Source organism: Tachypleus tridentatus, chromosome 13 (genome assembly GCF_004210375.1).
Source record: "Tachypleus tridentatus isolate NWPU-2018 chromosome 13, ASM421037v1, whole genome shotgun sequence".
NCBI lineage: Eukaryota > Metazoa > Arthropoda > Merostomata > Xiphosura > Limulidae > Tachypleus > Tachypleus tridentatus.
The window spans coordinates 8,690,021-8,710,953 of record NC_134837.1 but is presented as its reverse complement, the minus strand read 5'-3'; the positions used below and the strand labels follow the sequence as shown (position 1 = coordinate 8,710,953).

At 31.3% G+C, this 20,933-nt stretch overlaps 1 long non-coding RNA gene across 1 annotated transcript; it reads left to right on the top strand.

Annotated features, from left to right (window-relative positions):
• The first annotated feature begins 14,308 nt into the window (after positions 1–14,308).
• On the top strand, positions 14,309–16,639 carry LOC143239835 (uncharacterized). Its single transcript, XR_013021401.1, has 3 exons — positions 14,309–14,379; positions 16,032–16,066; positions 16,479–16,639. It is a non-coding gene; the product is annotated as an uncharacterized LOC143239835 (long non-coding RNA).
• Positions 16,640–20,933: the final 4,294 nt, after the last annotated feature.

Here is a 20,933-nt window from a genome sequence, read left to right as displayed (position 1 = left end):
TTCGTTTTATTACACCTCAATGGGATATTTGAAATTATATCTTACTGTGACATCATTTAAAGGTGTAATTATATCTATGACCCTCCATTACAGATAAAACATACAGATAAGTTATGGTAGTAAATGTTTTTTTTTTCTAAATAAAGCAAATAATTCAATTTTGGAATTTACAAAGGATGAATATATCAGTTTACGTCACACGTACCAATGTGTACTTAACATTATTTGAAGCCATAGATCAATGGTTGATACTCTTGTTCCGGGTCTTATCCTTTTGAGGGACGGAACAGAAATGACAGGAATATTACAGGGTTAGATGTTTGCAGGTTTTTACCCATAAAACTCAAATATCGATACCCGTGGTAGGCAATGAACAAATAGCCCTTGGGTCTCTTCGCGGTTAATAACACCATAAACCAAATTTACAATAAATGTCATGTGTAGATATTTTAAGAAACTACAGCATAGCTACTCTTTTGTTTTTTTTAAGGTGAAACAAATTATAACGAAATATCTCAAAGCAGTTGAATCGTTTATTCGGTAAAAGAGAAAGTTGTTAATACATATAGAGTACTTGATGAAACAAATATGAAAATATTTTCTGTAGTTAATGATTTGGTTTTATTTACACATCATGGTTTTGTTTATATTTCATAGCTGATTGGATTTAAGTTTCATCTAAACTATTATGTTAATATTTGTGTTTTCTTTCCACTAGATCTTTAATATTAACATACTGCTGTTTGTTTATTTGTATTTTACTTTGATGACAGTCATAAAAAATTCAATTTCACTGTATGTTTAATACATTGGATTCGCTGTTGACGAATATATTTTACCAGAACACATTACTTCACATTCACATTCAAGTTAACATTTTACAAACCATCTCAATTTTGTTGTTAACAAATTAATGATCACCTCCGTAATTTTTAAAACAAAATTTGTAAACTAATTAAAGCTTTTATATAAAATGTTATATTTCTATAAATACTTTATACCACGACCTACACTAAAGTTTAATTATAAAAGCAAAAAACAATAAATATCAAGTATTTACTAAATATAAGAATAAAAAAAGATTTGTATTAATTAGTATTGATGACGCGATGATAATTAAAATGTGAATGGTCAATATTATATAAATAAACTATTAAAGAATATGTTATCATTAAATAACTAATCAACCTTTAAATAGTAAAGCGTTAATCAGAAATTATTTATTAATTATCATATCATTTCTATAAGGTTATTCCATAGGATAACCACCGTATAAGAAAAATAAAATTGTCTTAGCTGAAGTCAGCTTCAATCTTCCCTAATTCTGTATTTGTGTCTCCTATTTCTGTATTTCTCGTTATTAAATGTTAAAAAGATTGATACATGAACATTGTCAATTCCTTTTACAATCTTGAACACTTCAATCAGATCTCCTCTAACTCTTTTGTTTTCAAGAGAAAACATTTTAAGGACCTGCATATCTCTTCATATAACAATCTATGCATCCAAGATACCATTTTGGTAACTCTCCTCAGAACCATTTCTAACAATTCAATATCTTTCTTAAGGTAAGACACACAACTCTCCATATGTAGCCTAACCTCTGATATATATAATGAAATTATAGCTACTTTAGACATCAATTCAGTGTTGCTGTTGATACAGCATAAAATCCTATTTGCCTAACCACATGTCTTTGCTTGTTTCAGAAACTGATCAACCATCATACCAATATTCATTTCTTTCATGACGCTGTTAAGGTTATTCGAATTACCTCGCATTTATTACAGTTAAATCCCTTTTGAAATTTATTTATCAAACTCACTAAATGATCTTACTCATTTTGTAAGGAAGCATCAGCTCCCAAGATCTTAATATCATCAGCAAATTTAAGTAATTTATCGACTATTTCTTTATTTATGTAATTAATGTAAATCTAAAAGAGCAATGGTCCTGAGATTGAGTCCTGAGGTACACAACTTACAACATTAATTCAGTTTTACTGAAATCCGTTTAAAACAGCTTTCTATTTTTCTACATCTCAATATTCTTTCGTTTAATTTACCTTTGCCCTCACCACGATCTAATCAAACAATTTCTTACTTAACTACAAGCCATCCATTCCAAAATTCAATTCCGCAATTAATTCTATGTTCTTTATATTTAAATGCTTTTTTCAACGTCTTATACTTATCAATTAGCTCCTCTAACTTATTCTTCCCTGTAGTTGTCAGTTCCCTTCGTAATATCTCTTGCTTTGCCAATTATATCTTCCACTAATACTTTTCTACATATTTACTCCACAGACTATTTTATCCATACACTGTGTCAAGCGACCACTTTAAAGTATAACACCTTTAAGTTCATAATCTATACCCTTGTCTTCTCCTTTTGCTTTCCCTCCCTCCAACACTTTCCGTCTACATTAGCCAATGGCTGAAGCCGGTTGCCCAACAGACTCTTATTGGTATCAGCTGGGCAGAAACGGTATTAATAAAACATCCACTTCAATTGAATCATATTAAAGTGAAAACGACCCCGTCATAAAATAATGTATATCAGTGGTATAACACTGATAAATATCATTGAAATTATGCAAAACAAAACATATTAATAAAATAATGTACAGAATGCCACAGCAATGTATAAAATGTTGTTCTATATAGTTATGATGTAAACCAGTAACTGATACTGATAAACTAGAATTCATTGGTATTAAGTAAATTAGTAATAAAAGTTGTATTTGACAAAACAAATTTAATAACGTTATAATTTTATTTCTTCAATAATTTTGAACAAATTAAGAATGTTTCTCTACTGACTCTGTATTCAAGTTTTAACAACGAAAATATATATTTTAATGCAATGAAAGATAACTTTCGATAAATAACGAACCTTTCTTCTGTAATAAAAAAACATTTTTAAAACGTATAAAAAGATGTTTTTGTTAGTTTTTATTTTCATTATCCTTACTTTTACACACACATGAACATATTCCACTGAAAATATATATATCACGTAACAAGACAGATACAGAAAACTACAATTGTAACAAACAACACGTAACATATTTTAGTTAATATTTGTTTGTGTGTTAAATCAATATTTAAAAATGTCTACAGTGCTAAAAATATAGTCTGAATAGAAATCCGTCAATGCTGTGTAATTTCCTGTTCCTTCTTCCACCGTCACTACATAACAAGCGAGAGACGTTAATATCAGCATAAAACTAACAGGACAAATAACAAAATTCTACCCGTTTCTTTCATGTGTTTGGTCTATTGTTTTGTTACAGTGAATCAGTAAGATTATTTTTAATTGATGCATATTCTACAGGTCACATTGTAGTAAGTACAAATCAGCTGTCTCTTGTTCTACTGATAGTTAATGTTTGGTCTGTCACTCAAATAGTTAGAACAAATGCTGATTAGATAGATTTGTAAACATACGTGTAATGAATATTCATCATATTTCACAGTTTACAGAACACGTATGGTAGATATAATTCACGTTATAATATCTGACTACTCATTAAATCTAAATTGATGGATGCAGTTTGATATTTTCTAAGTTTAACGTTACTGATGTCCAGTGTTTTCGCAGTGTACAGAGATGTTATTAATATCCACAGTGGTTTTACAGTGTACAGTTCTGGTGTTATTATCCACAGGGTTCTCACAGTATATACTTCTGTGGTTAATGTCCACAGTGTTTTATCAGTTTATTATAAGTAATTTGTTAATCTAATGAAACATTACTGATGAATTCACTTGAAGTTAGTCTTCACCATAACCACTTTATTCATGTTATTTAGTCAAAAGCTGCTTTAAATAAAGAAGCTACAGTTTTTCTATTCAATTATTGTGACATGATATAACGTGGGAGGCAGGGTTTGTTTACTTTTACAAAATAAGTATATTTATAAAATATATGATAAGAAGAGATAAAACGATCTAAAATTAGAATAATATGTTATAACTACCCGACTTGTTCCATTAATGTGCACACATGAGCATTAATATAATTATTTTAAAACCCAAGGACTTATTTCTACAAGGGAATTTTAAACAGATGTTTTTAAAAGAAATAGAACAAATATATTATCAAAAACTTGTAATTATTTTCTATTAATCGTTTTACTCACTTAGATTTTGTTGCAATAAAGAAGAAACGTCTTCTCCAAGGTGTGACGTCATAAGTTAGGGACGTTTGTTAAAAACTTATTCGTTTCATCTTGAAGATCAGATATCACGAAAGTTTCAATACGTCATAGTGTAGTCGCTTTTTACAAGTTGGCGAAGCAGTATTAGAACTATGCTACTTATAAGATATTATTTTTAGGCCTGTTGTATTTTAAGTCTACTCTCTCTCCTTTATAGTCCCTTAGGTGTTTTCTAGAATTAAAAAAAATATATATAAATAGTACTCCAACTTTTTTCTTATTTGGAATTTCGCGCAAAGCTACTCGAGGGCTGTCTGCGCTAGCCATCCCTAATTTAGCAGTGTAAGACTAGAGGGAAGGCAGCTAGTCATCACCACCCACCACCAAGAAAGCTACTCTTTTACCAACGTCACATTATAACGCTTTCACGGTTGAAAGGGCGAGCATGTTTGGTGCGACAGGGATTCGAGACCGCGAACCTCACATTACGAGTGGAACGCCTTAACCCACCTACCCATGCCGGGCCAGTACTCAAACAAAACAATACACACCATATAATTTCTCAATGACATGTTTCACTCAATCCACTGCTTTTCAGATTTACTGGGATACAATGAATATAGTAGTGACGAAAACGCTTTTCTTTCAAGTCATTTGGTATAATAACAATTATTATGTTATGGTTAGCAGTGGATATGTCGAACATAGTGTGGTTGGAAAACAATTATTATATGTCATTCTGATTAATGAACATCCCTAATGAGTAAGAATAAGATTGTAGTGCTTTAATATGTAATAGACATAATATTAATATTTTACGACGAGTATAATTTTAAAATTTACTTTATGCCTGACCACAAAGAAGCCAATGAAATAAGACTGTCGCTTTACGAATATATTCTAAGTAATTTACCTGTGATTTTGTTGAGTATAATATTGATATTTGTATCTGTTTAACACAGTGGTAAAGGATGTTATGAGACCTGAGAATTTCAATATTGAAAATGTGTTAGATATGAGTAGAGTTTGTTTGAATTTCGCGCAATGTTACACGAGGATTATCTGTCCTAGCTATCCGTAATTTATCAGTAATAGACTATAGGGAAGGTAGCTAGTTAACACCAACTACCACAAATGAGTAGTTTAACTAATCTCACAACATAACGTTCTGGAAGGTCGAATGTGTTTTGTGTGACTGGGATTCGAGCCTGGAAACAAATATTGCGAGCGTTGAGTATCTGTGAGATATTTATTATATTATACTCTTTTAGAGTAAGTATAAAAAGTTAGTTGGTTGTAGTCAGTATTGTCGAATTGTTGTAACTGATGAGCCAGTTTTATTGTATTGGAGCGTGTGAGGAATGACTGTGCGACAGGTATATCTCTCGCGTTCACGTTAACAGAACAGATTTCTGTGGTTAAATATTATAAAACAGGAGTGAATGTGAAGTTAGTATTATGATGTATTATATCGGTAACTGGTATTATATTTGTTATTATTATAATATTACGTCACAGATATAAGGTGATTATTATAATTTTACAATACATCAATAAAAACTACTATACAGACTACTTACAAATCATGTAGTGATTTAAAAATCTCATATTATTGCTTCGTGGGTGTAGTAGATACTTTAGTGTTTTCATAAGGTTTTCAACTTCAAAACACGTTAGAGTTAACTGGAAGTAAAATATTTTAATTATATTTGTAATGTCATTGTCACTTGTTTGCGGTATCGTACAGGTTGTCTGTCGTTTCTGAAGTGATTACACTGATACTACAATATACGTGTTTTAGTACTGCAAAAAGCCTGTGCTAATTATAATGTTATTGCAACATTTTTCTGATAATTATACTAATTCTGAAACACTTTTACTCTAATTCTAGTAGTACTACAACAAGTGTGTTCCTATTATATCATTACTAGAAGTTATATATAGTAACATACGTATTGCAACATGCATATAGTTATTGTACGATATCATAATTTTAGTCAGTATAGCAATAATTCCAAGCTACTATTTTGGTTACACTGGTGTATTGTTAATGAAATGACAAATAATTGAATAATGTTGTTTTATAACCGTTTTATTTTGTCGTTTTTTATTAATTATCAACACTAAAATAGTACCACGTATTAAGAAAGGTTTGAAGTTTTTTATTTTTTCGCTATCATAAGCAATAATTATATTTATTTTACTAATGTAAAAATTTGTTTAAATCTTTTCTAAATTCACTGTTTAACACGATTTTAAAAAGCTAGTTACACTTAATATCAACTAACTGTATTTATATCATTATTTTATCTAAATATGTTTGAACAGATAACTGTTTTATCCAGAAAAAACATGTCATTTTTCACATTATATGACATTTATTTATTTTTCTCGCAATATATCAAATACTAAACATTTTTATATAAATTGTGCAGGTTTGTTATAAAATGTCTTACAGCGCATTACCTATAATAAATAAGTTATCCTTTGGTTATTCATGACACTGTTTATTTCTGTTTATGCGTCAGAGAAACACTATAGCACTATTCCAGAACTTGATCCCTCTGAGTTTAACTGATATAGAATTTCTGAACAAACTCTGTAACAACTTCGCTGTCATAATCCAGGTAAATCTATACATACGAATTAACAGAAGATTTTCAAGTCAATGTTTCACGAAGTATTACAAGTGTCGTTTTAAGTACATTTCTCAAAATAGACTCACATTTTTCTATTCTCTGATAAGATTTCTAATAATACTCTATTAGCTTATTGATCGTGAAGATAATTTTCAAGCATTGTTGAAAAATGTTCAACAGTAAATGTTGTAGTGCAGTTATATTAAAAATTGAAATGATATACTTCCTAGCTTGACGTTTAAAACAAAATATTATATTACTTTAGTACAGTAAGTAGTCTCTGTGGTTCTGTGAAATTATAAGCATTGTAATTGAAATAAAGTATATTTAAACAGTTTAATAGCTATGTGTAACTGACCTAATCAATGACATTGGATACGGATACATGCCATGACTAAAATAAAAGTTAAATAATTAAACACTATCGGACTTATACAGTTCTATAAAAGAGATAGAAAACTGTGACGTCAATGTTAATTCACATAGAATAACACTGGGAAGATAGCGCGTGAAAATGTTAGGAACCAAACTTAATATACGTCATCAAGTCATGAAACCGACAGGTAAATTTACAGAAATATCAAACATCTCACGTACCAAGCAATCATTTTAATTAGGATACTTCGGGTTTTATTATAAAATATAAAGAAATTTTATTTTTACGTTATTAAAAAAAACAACACATATCAGACGTTGATAGCTCATGACTTAATAACTTGATATTTGAAAACTTTAAGAAGTGTATGGTATCTATTGTTACTGGGCCTCAATTTTTTTCAGACTGATTAAGATGTTCTGAAGGAGGTTAACACCCATTTATTCCTACATACTTTCAGTTGGAAGCTAGTATCTGACAATTTGATTTCCTAAAGTTCTAACGTCAACATAATCTTTGTTTATATTTAACCATAAAGCTACACAGTGGACTGTGTGTGCTGTGCCCAACTCCCGGTGTTCATTTTAATGAAGAACAAAGTCAGTATTTTTGTTATGTATCCATCTGAACTGTGACTGTTTGTTGTTAAGTATAAAGTTACAGAATGGGCCAAATGTGATCATTCCACCACAGATATTGAAACCCAAATTTTATCGTAATAAGCCATAACACTTACCATTGAACAATGAGACGTGTCTCACTTTAAGTGATTTAACATGTTTTATAGAGATATATTTTACTGTAGTTATTTCGTACAGATTCTACACGCAGTAAAACATATATTTTGCTTCTCTCTGTTAGGATTTATCAGTTTAATTGTATGGTTTGATTATAATATATTGTAATATTTAATATATTTATCTGTTTGCCTTCCTTTATTTATCAATCAAATTTTAAGACAAAATATTCAGCGAAACGTAATTCGAGTAATCGAATCTCAAACATTTTTAAATGGAAGTGGTTTTTATTGGTTATGCCTGTTATGAACTAGTGATTAAGGTGTTTGTCTTCCAAACTGCAGATCGCGGGATCGAAACCCATCGCTAAACATGTTTACCATTTCAACTGTAAATGAGCTATAATATTTGACCCATAGTGTAATCATGGTAGAAAATTTGGAAGTATGTCGGTATTATTTGTTTTGTATTGTAAATATACAACAACAAGAAATGATCAATAATATTCATTGGTAAAACATGGTTTTGGAATCAATATGCATTTATTTCATATTATTTTAACATAACAACTACAAAATTAATAAAACTGTTTAATGTTTAAGTTTTTAAGAGGTTTTCATCAATTATATTGCCAATAGATAAATTTATTGTTACATTTTCATTGATAACCATAAAGTTTTTACTTCAAATAAACATTATTATCAACGTAAAAATATTTGACTGTCGAAGTACTTCTGTTTTTAGATACAGATATTCAACAAATTATTTACGTGACACACCTGTTTATGTCAGTGTGACTGTTGCGATACTATAATCAGTGTCAGTCTGACTAATGTGTTATATTATGGTAGTATAATTGTGGTGAGTCCTTTTTCTGGGTGTCAAAGTCGTGTAATAAAGCCAACTAGTTGTGTTGCTGTTGGTTGAACAAAGTTTAGGACTGACACTTGGTCACCTTTGCTACTCTCTCCATGTAAAATAATGTGACCGCTGTACCTGAGAAATATCATCATATTTCTACTATACACGTGCAATGTGTAGTCAAGTCCTGGCTCTCTAGTTGAATTACAACCCGTACAAAGGGCTGTCAGACAGTCGTTAAGATAGACTTAGTTACAAAAATATTCATAATGTATTAAAAGTATTTTCTTTCGGAGAATGAAGAACATCATAAATATCAGGACATCTGGAGTGTCTACTGCAGGGAAACGATCGTCTAATTTCAGCTATGTCAATCTGAAGACGTATCGCTGTTTCACCGGAGTTCATGTTGGATATTAATACGAGAACCACAGCAGCTTCAAACTATGAGTTTAAAAAGAAGCATTTTTTATAGAGACACCACCAAGTCCACCTAAAACAATACTCCATCACAGTCCACGGTTATGATAATATTTATAATCTAGTATCTGAAATCTAGTATCAATAAACTTTTGTTAATGTGTGAAACAGTAATAATATAATAATTGTGTCAGTTATAATGTTTTAACTGTATTGTTTTGTTTGTTTTCAAACAGGATCAGTACTTTACAAGAATAAATATACGACTTTTGCTAAAAAGTGTCATTTTAACACATTAGACCGCCATTAGTTATATATATATACATATATCCACATGCACATCAACACATTATATTATCTCAGACACTGTAGGTGGGGCTTGTTTCATGAAAATGTGACTGTTTGAATAGAATACTGCATTAATAACTTTACTAGTATACGGTCTATAAAATAGAAATGTAGATGCAGCGTAACGTTGGAATTCATGCATTATGTCGTTAAACAATTAGATATAAATTATAAGCCTAATACTCATAGATTTGGTAGACGTGAACAAACAACCTAACAAACTAGCTGATTCTCTTTAAGTTTAGAAAGACATGAATCATAAGCATACATGAAATACTGCTAAGCAAATAAATGTGACTACACAGAACTCATCTACGTTGTTCCAGTTTAACAGTTTTTGTACAAGTCATTTACCTTCGATTACGAAAAAAGTCTGACACTATGCACCTAACCAGTTACAAGCCATTTGGACATTCCAAATTGCTAACATTTTACCTTGTACCGACGGATTATCTAAATCTTCACTCAAAGCTGTAAACAGAAAGTTTTCCTATACACAATGTGGTATTACGAGTCACCATGTTTACATCTTGAATAACAGATAGTGTAACTGATTCCGCTTTCTGTCGCATCACCTCTATAGGTGTCAGTGTGACTTCTGTGAGATCAACATGCTTATCAGAGTGACTGAAGCAAGATTGTTATTAGTGTCAGTTTTGTATAAACGATATTATTACAGTAGTTTATGGTAAACAACAACTTCAACGAAACATTATTGAAACGTTATCGAAATGAAAGTCAGGTAACACACAACAGATAACACATTCCAGTGATATAGTGTTAATAGGTTTGTTTCAGTTTGAATTTCGCTCAAACTACATCAGGGTTATCTGTGCTAGCCGCATTAAATTTAGCAATGAAAAACTAGAGGCACCTAGTCATCATCACCCACCGCCAACTCTTGGGCTACTCTTTTACCAAATAAAAGAGTGATTGACTGTCACATAATAACGCTCCCACGGCTTAAAGATTAAGCATGTTTGGTAGGACGGATATTCGAACCCACGATCCTCAATTTGGAAGTCAAGCACCTTAACCACCTGGCCATACCGAGACCCTAGTTCTGAGATGCGTGATGTAACCACGGCCTAATCATGCGGTGTGTCTTTCACGACCGTTAATCTTTCGAATGTTTTGATATATATCAAACTTCCTTGGATCTTAAGAAATGATCTTACATATTCCAATGTATTAGCAACGATGCCGTATTAAACAGGATATCTATAGAAGTTTATATAGATACATTGAAAGAAGTATGAACATATAAGGCTTGTGGTTGTTTCTATGTTTATTTGTTTCATGGAATATCAAGTACAGTTCCTACACATACATCGCTGTTCAGCTTTAGAAACTGAAAACAGTCCTCAGTTTTCTTAACTTCGCTCGATAAACGGTGGATAATGTCTCACTCAGGGCCCGGCATGGCCTAGCGTGTTAAGGCGTACGCTTCGTAATCTGATGGTCGCGCCAAACATGCTGGCCCTCCCAGCCGTGGGGGCGTTATAATGTTACGATCAGTCCCACTATTCGTTGGTACAAAAGTAGCCCAAGAGTTGGCGGTGGGTGGTAATGACTAGCTGCCTTCCCTCTAGTCTTACACTACTAAATTAGGGACGGTTCGGTGCAGTGGGCTAACAACCTACTCACTTATATAAATGTTCATGAAACCGCAAGTGATTGCGGCCCTACGTTCCTTGACGGAATCGAGTGGTGAATGAAGGAATGAATGTCTCACTCAAGCGTGGCATGCTAGAGTAGAAAGCAACTAAAGTCATTTTCAAATAACGCTAAAGAAAGTTACTTAATAAATAATTCAGGTTTACATAATAGAAATATTTATCATGGAATAAGATGAGTAGGCCTGTCTGACTTCGAACAGATGAACCCATAGTTGTGACTAAAAAAACTATCAATTTTATATTGAATTTCTACAGAAACGTACAGAACTTGTACAAGTTGTCAAATAGTAACCTGCCTAAACTGTACTGGTTGATAAACCATACGTCTAAATAGTAACCTGTTAAAGTTCTGTCAGTCGTTAAACTACACATATATACAGAAATGTGCTGAGCTTGTATCAGTGGTTAAAACATGTATATATACACACAGCTAATCTCTCAGCAGTCGCTGAACCTTACGTAATGTCTCTCAGGACAGATTTCTCCCACAGTTTTAAACAGATAGCTAAGAGTGGTTTTCTTAGGGACTTCATGTGGGTCGGTGAACGGGGTGCAAAAAATGGAATTTTTTCTCTATCATTTTGTGTGTATATACATGCGTATGTGTTTATGTGCATTTTTCTGAGGTCACGGTTTATAGCTTTCGTATTAGATTTTCAAAGGGGTTCGTGACCCAAGAAAGGTCTGCTGGTCAATAGACCTCGTCGCAAGTTATTGAACAACGCCCTTCTGACCAAAGACTTCGATTTGACCACCACAGTTTTACAAATACAGTCCTCAAAATGCGAAGCTTCTTTATTGTTGATTTTCGACAATTTCACGTGACTCAGAAATCCTTTGTTTCTTAGTTTGAACACACAAACCTTTAGTTACACCCCACTCAAGTCAAAAAAAAAACTGGGTTTCGTTATTTACTGTTTTAGATTATTCCGAAAATACAAGTATACGAAATTATGGTTGCTCAGAGCTCATGCGAGACGATTTTTGGTGTCGGTATGAATTCTGCGAGATCAATATAGGTGTGGAACTGATCTGGTTATAGTATTATTAAAACATCCACTTTAATGTGAAAATCGAAAAACTTCATTAAAGTTAGTGCTGATAAATGTTACATAAATCAAAATATAGTAATTAAATACTGTAACTGAATGGCATAGCCAACCTGTAAAATAACACATAACAATGATATAACTGAAACTAATAACTACCATGGAAAACAATAACTACTAATGATCAACTGGATGTTATGAGCAGTGAGTAAATAAATACTCAGGATCATATTTGATATAACAACAACTTTAATAATGTCACAATTTAACATATTAACAATGTTCTACTGATATTGTTCTCAGCTTTTAAACAGCAAAACACATACAAAATATTTTAGTATAATGGTATGTGAAAAGATCGCTTTCAGAAAATAATAGACGTTTCTTTTATAACAAGATGTTTTTTTTTTAATTTTCATTTTCATTGCAATTATTTATGTAGGAACATAAACACATTCCTCTAATGATAGGTGGAACACAATAACAACACTGATATAGAAAACTTTATCCCCAACAATACGAGACGTCCATGATTGATATTTCTGCACGTATTACATAGTTCTTTCGTAATGTCCACAGTACTTGAAACATAATCTGAATAGAAATTCGATAGAATGATAAAATTTCCTTTTCTTTCTTCCACTAACACTATATAACAAGCGACAGTCGTTAATATCAACATAATACTAACAGAATGAAGAATAGAGCTCTTCTCGTTGCTTTTATTTTTCTGGCCTGCTGTATTTGTTACAGTGGATCACAGAGAAATACATGACTGAGTCGTTTATGTTGTAGTAAGTACAAATCATCTTTGTGTTGTTCTAATGACGGTCTGTGCTAATTAGAGAAATATGTAATGATAATACGATAATTTTTTATTATATGTAAGAATGTACCAAGACATTTGTACTAGACATAAATAATAAATAATAATATTTATTATGGCGGATCACAACATAATAAGCTCTTACTTTTTTAACTTGTGATAAGTACGAATTATCTTTGTATACGTAAAAATGGCTTATATGAGTATAGAAAGCATTATGTAGAGGAGTGATGACCGAAGAAGGTCGAAACGTTATTCGCTCCTCTACATAGTGCGTTCACTATCCATACCAGCCGTTTCTACATATATACTTTTTTCTACAAGTGGGTTATCTCGTCATCATGAATTATCTTTGTGTTCTTTTGATGATGGTCTATGTTGATTAGATAGATTTCTAATCATAATACGATAACTTTTTATTATATGTAAGAATGTACCAAGACATTTGTGGTAGACATAATATTCATAAAAAACAATCGAGTACTTATTGAATCTATATTTATAATTACAAATTGATAATTTCACAGTTTACAGTTCTTCCAACTAACATCTACGTTGTTTTGACAGTTTACAGACGTTTTATTGTTAATATCCAAAATGTCTTCACACTACAGTTCTTGTAGTAAATAATAGTTTTTTTCGCAGTATACATTCCTTGTTGTTAATAGCTGCCATGCTTTCACAATGTACAGTTCTTGTTATTAATATCGACAATGCCTTCACACTTACAGTTCTGGTGTTAATATTCATAATTTTTCACTGTTTATAGTTATTGTTATTAATAATTAATACTTTCACAATCATTTATAAATTATTGATTAGTCTAATAAAACGTGATGAATGATATAATTCTAATTTCGTCCAGATAACAACCACCTTACGTTCACAGTGTACAGTTCCGTTATTAATATAACAGTGTTTTCTCAATTCCTTATAAGTAATTTGTTAATCTAATAAAACACTGCTGATGAATTCACTTAGAGTGAATTTCATAACATCAAACTCTATCTATATAAACCATGTTCTACAATAACAAATGTTATGGTGTGAATGGATATAGCGAAAGTATGCATGGAATACTTTTATCATTCATTCTTCTAACGCCTAAACATTTCTAAAGGACTAAATAAAGAATGCTATGTTTGAAAAATAATAGGCCTAACAGTAATATTTTGTAAAAATAGTATAACTAAAAATTTACAATGTTTTAGATGAGAATGTCAATAATAAAACAAGAGTGAAGCGTTACGAATGTGTTGTGAACACTTCATCTGTAACTGAAGTGAGTATAACATTACTATTTGTATTTTTTTAGCACAGTGGTAAATAATGTTATGTAGACTGAGAATTATAATATCAGAGATTTGTCGGAAACACGTAGAATTTGTTCGGTTTGGTTTCTTATGAATTTTGAACAAAGCTACGCGATGGTTACTTTCACTGAATCTCCTTGATATACCAGTGATAGATTAGAAGGAAATCAATTAGTACCCACTGCAATAGGACTGTACTGATTATATTTACACTGTAATATGCATGTGCTTATGATATTTATAATATAACATGCATGTGCTGATGATATATATATTATAACATGCATGTAGTGATCATATTTGTACTATATTATATTTGCAGTTACTATAGCAGTACTTCAGTGCTTCTGTTGTGGTTATGCTAGTGTATTGTAATCCAAGTAACGAATAATTGAATATTGTTGTTGTATAAATGTATTTTCTTTTATTTCTTATATATTTTTGTCATGTATTATGGATAATGAGTGCGGGTGGGTGTTTTTCTTATAGCAAAGCCACAAAGGGCTATCTGCTCAGCCCACCGAGGGGAATCGAACCCCTGATTTTAGCGTTGTAAATCCGGAGACAGATAATGAGTACACTTATGTTATCAAAGTGCAAAATGCGTTTCAATCTCTTCTGAATACATTATTCAGCACGATTCTAAGGAGGCATTTACATTTAATATAAAATAATTTGTGTTTCGTTATTTTATACACATGTACTTAAATAGATAACTGTGAAAAAAGTATATTTTCTGAACTATTTTTTTCAAAGAAATTCCTGCCTATTTCTCAGATTATACGACATTTTTCTTGCAAAATATAAAAAATTGTACACATTCTTTTCACACGTTTTCTGCAATATCTGTTACAGCGTGATAACTATAATAAACAAGTTATCTTGTGTTGTTTACCATACTGTTTATTTCTGTTTATACGTCAGAGACGCTATAGAACGATGCCTGAACCAGACCATTTCAACTTTATCAAATGTATATCAAAGTGATTCGAGTGGTGCAAGACGAAAAACGTTGTTTATCTTATGAAATGATAGTATATAAATCAAATTATACTTAAGAAGTCTTATGCCGCAGGTAACTCAGAACTCTAGTTTCGAGTTATTTAGATTAACAAAGCTTGGTGAATGATAGCAAGTATTACTCACTGAAAGTTTGTATATATAACTTTAAGTTTAAAAACGTGCTGGCGTTGTTTAAATTTGAACATACTAACCTTTATAACCTTTTATTCCCAAGGGAAATTGGAGGTTAACATAAAAGATTATTGTTTAGAGATATATAACAACATAAATGGGCTTATGATAAAGATGTTTAATGTAACCCTTTAAATAAAAGAGAACAAGTCTTACCGTTTTGTTTAGACACAAATGTGGCAAGTGTTGTAATTTATTTTTATGTTTCTTAAAGGCGTAAAGACGTGTGAACACAAAGTTCATAATAATATTTCATAATCTAATCAAATCTAATGATTTGATTTTATTTGTATGCTCAGTTTAAACGTGTAACGGTTCGAGTAATATGTCAAACATATTTTCGTATCAAGTAAGTAATATAAATCGATATGATTTCTAAACATTAAATGAATAATTTTGACAACGAGTAATTCCATATTTTATCCAGTACAGAGACAGAGGTTTCTTCAAATTGTATTCTTGGTAAGTTTATTTCATTATATATAACTATGAGTTACGCAAAATTAAACAAAATGTTAGTTTATTTTAACCAAAAACGAGCCGAAACAAAAATAAATAACTCTTCTATTATTAACTATTAGCTCTGAATCATAATAAATATGTCAAAATATTTGTTCTCGTAATGATAATCTAATCTCTAAAATTTATTGGAAAAATTTTTGTATAAATTTAAACTTTATAATTTTTGTTTTGTTTTGTAGTTTTTCTCTCCAATAATTTAACATCTCACTTATACAAATCTATACAGTTGTTGTTCTTTTTTATGATAATCCCTACATCGAACCTAACAATGTGTATGCAATGTTCATTATCGTTGTTTTTGTTTCTACAAATAATTTAACTTAATATTATGTTTTCTATTTTTTTAATACAGAACTGTGTAAAGCAGAAACCATGAACAACTCACTCTGTTTTCGAGATTGATGCTAAGAAAAAATTGTTTAATTCAGATCTAATAATTGTATTGTTCTGTATTCTTCGGTAAACAAACGTTCTGTAGCTTACTGTAATAAATCCTAAAATGTTCTTCATAAACAATGTGCAAATACTTCTTTAATTTAAATTAAAAACAACTGTTGGCCAGCGACAAATTAAGGCTCTTTATGTTTTCAGCCTATGCATTTCCAGGACATCGGAATGAATGAATAACACAGTTTTTCTTCCAGGAAAAAAATATTACAAACAAAAAACAACTCCAAGTTTCCTCTCAATATGAAATTCGTTTTCTTCGAATTGGTAAAAAATAAAACAAGAAAGAAAAATCATTTGATTTCCTCATTTTAACGTATTTAATGAGATGTTTTTTTTCTCACAGTTATTTATCTGTTTAATTATCCAATACATTATTTCAGAATCTTCAGTTTCTGTGTGCCTTATTCAATTGATAAGATGGAAGCATAAAAACTATTGATATTTATGGAATTTTATGCATTGTTTTATATTGCATATAAGAGTTGTAAGCACAATTCTTTGATGTTTATATTTTACGATGCATTTTCTAAAATACTTAAAATTAAATTAGTATTTATTAGTTGTATTTTAGACTATAAATAATAATAAAACTTCAAGGAAACTTAAAACAATATCAATACTTAAAAGGAACCGAAAGAGAGCGCTCTTCGATATGAAGTTTGTACGTCAGCAACACCAAACTATTATTGGGTTATTCATTCTTTTAAAAAAGGACCATGTACAAAATCAGCCGGAAAGTAATACCTAAATTAATTGTTTATTTAATGTTGAAAGCAGGATCCAGTTTGAACAGTTGTTTTCGTACCTTTGTTATTCAAGTCCTTTTGTTTTCATCAGAGACATCCATGGTACATGTCAAGTTTCCGTGAAAACAGATTATGTAAACTCGATTATGATTCTGTTACATAACTAGTTTGAAGTTTTTACTGATTATTGTGTAATATAGTCTAAATTTTCGAAACCAAATACATCTGTACGACTTTCCATGTTATTGGAATAATAAGTCGGACTATGTTGTTATTAAGCACAGATAGCTGAATGTGTTCTGACCACCATGGGTATCGAAACCAGCTTTCTATCAGTGTAAGTCCGCAGACTTATATGCAAACCAAAATATGTGTATATTCGTTTTTTATCTGTCTGTTGCGTATCCTCTTTGCCACTGGAGGTCCAAATTCAAACTACTAACATTGTGGTTCACTTGGGTCGTAAATTTATTCGAGTTACAGTAACCATAGCTCGGATTTGGCTAAAATCTTTTGTGGTTGCTACAAGACACTTGGGGATCGTGAGTGCGGCATAAGAATGGCAGTCAAATCCCACTATTCGGTTACACATTAGTTGACTAAGAACTAGTCTATCCTTTCGAAACTATGAATAGCTGAATTGCTTTTGTATAGCGTTACACATAAATTCTAAAACATGTGAAACCAATTAGCATGTTTGAGCGTTTAACTGCAATGCATTCTTCTCTTATATCAGTCTACCTATATGTCTTCCTGGTTGTATGTCTGTCATGTATATATAATCCTTCTCTACCTATATATGTTTCTCTACATAACTATACGCCTGTGCGTCTGCTAACTTGCATACCATCTGTCTAAATGTGTATTTGTGCCTGTTTATGTGTCTTACCATATATAGATACACACATATATATGTTTACACTTATGTATCTGCCTGTGTATTTGCTCATTTGTATATTTATCTACCTCCATGTGATCTGTGCACCTTTCCACCTACATATCTTTGTGCTTACATATCTACCTGCCTATCTATCTGTCTTACTATCTGTACGCCTGTTTTTATGCTTATCTAATTATATATCTTTCTCCCCAATTTTTTCTCGGAATATATCTTCCTACCTTTGCATCTGTCTTCCAATATATCTGTTTCGTATACATCCGTCTAAATAGATATCTTCCTGCTGTACATTTGTTTACCTGCATATTTATGTCTGTATATACATGCATATGCTGGTTTCTAATTTTCTGTCTGTATGTGTATCTAACTTTATATATTTGCCTATATGTCCCTTTTTTCTTGAAGAGTAAATATTTTATGTGCAGTGCAGAGGTTTGACGTGAGATATATTGGAAATTCATTCTGTTTTCATAATCTATAAGAGAAACATCTGAAACAAGATACTTCTCAGGTCGTGCAGGTTAAAGAATCACGCCTATTCCTGTGTTATCTTTTGAATATGAAATCAACTTCATGTGAGAAAAGAATTGGATAGAGGATTTCAGCGAGACCTCAGCAAGGTTCCACTGATTGTGTTATACTCAATTAAAGGTGTAAAAGTGGGTGTGACTGAAGAATATAAGGACTACCATCATGTCCATGATCCCAAAAAAAGAAATTACTTCCATTGTACACAGATTGGAAAAGGATCAACATAAAAGAGAAAGGAAGAATGCTCGACTCTATTGAGAAATGTGATGAAAAACACTCCCAAGTAAAAAGAGCGTTATGATGTGAGAGGAAAGAATTTGTCAAACTTGATAAGCCATCTGATACAAGCTGCTGGTTAGGATGGAGCTAAACACAGCCAGTCTTCCTTGTAAGAAAGGGTTCACAGACCTGGAATAAATACCCACCTGATTACAACCACCTTACTTTCGCAGTCTACAGTTCTGTTGTTAATATCCACACTGTTTTCTCAGTTCCTTAGAAGTAATTGGTTAGTTTAATAAAACATTACTAATAAGTTAATTTGGAGTTAACCTCTGCCATAAACATCTTCTAGTCAACAGTTGCTTGTCAAGGGTTATTTGAAGTTTCTATCCTTCAGCCAAGAACACCAATCAAAACGTATTAAAATTACAACTATTTACTTGTAAAAAAGCTACATGATTTCTATTTACTTAAACAGTTCAGTTATTATTACAAAGTATATTTCTTAATTACACAACAAGAACAGACAGAGCGATCTGTAACTAGAATAATATTTTATTTTTACCCAACTTATGCTCTTCCTATACACACACATGATCATGAATGCAATAAATCTCAGGACGTTTTCCAGAATGCTTGTTTTACCCACTTCATCGAATTAGATTCTTGAACTGGAGTGCTTGACGTAAGACTGTTGTCACGAACGTTTTAAACGTAAATATTTTGTCCTGTCAATTTATGATCAAAACTGTCTTTTTCACTGTTCTCGGGTAATGTGTTATTAATTCATATAACAGAAAACAACAACAAAAATGTATGCGAGATCAAGATAAAATACTTATATAACAGAAATACTCATATCAGTTTATTTATTTATTTTGAATTTCGTGTAAACCTGCATAAGAGCTGTATAATTTATCTAACTAGAAACAAGGCAGCTGTTCATCACTACTCACCGCCAACTTTTGAACTAATCGTTTACCGAATATGGCAGTGTTTGTTGGAACATTAAAACGCCCAACTGCTAAAAGGGCGAGCATGGTCAGTGAGACAGGGTTTAGAACCTCCGACCCTCATATTACCTGAACTCCATTGAAAAGAACCCCCTGCTTTCTTTCATTTAGCCACTTTTCTATACGATTACATAGCTTATCCCCCACAATAATAGAGTCACGTTTATTTCCAAACCTTTAATATGACACTTTGTCAAATGCTTTCTTAGAATCTACATTCATCAAACCAACACCATTATTCTCGTCTATGATTAATATGCAGTGAATATTTCAAACATGGAACTCTACCTACATAAACCATATTTTACAACATTAAATGTTATGGTGTGAACGGCAATGGATATGGTGAAAGTGTGTTTGGAAAGTACGATCATTTATTCTTCTATTACACAAACATTTCTAAAGGACTAAATAATGAATGCAATGTTTAAAAATAATAACTCAAAAACTAATATTCTGTAAAAAAAGTACAATTAAAAATTTAATATGTTTCAAATCAGAATGTTGCTGAAGAAACAAGAGTGACGCGTTACGAATGCCATTTGACTGAAGTGAGTATAATATTACTGTTTTTTTGGTTTGGTTTATTACGAATTTTAAGCAAAGCTACACGAAGGCTATCTTCGCTGTGCGTACTTAATATAGCAGTTGTAGATTATAGGTAAGGCAGCTAGTAAACACTGCAACACGACTGTACTGATTATATTTATACTGTAACATGCATGTAGTGATGATATTTGTACTATATTATATTTGTAGTTACTATAGCAGTACTTCAGTGCTTCTGTTGTGGTTATACAAGTGTACTGTAATCCAAGTGACGAATAGTTGAATACTGTTGTTATGTAAATGTATTATCTTTTGTTTCTTATATATTTTTGTTACGTATCAAGAAAGACTATTAATACGGCATTATACATGATGAATACACGTATTGTATTATCGTA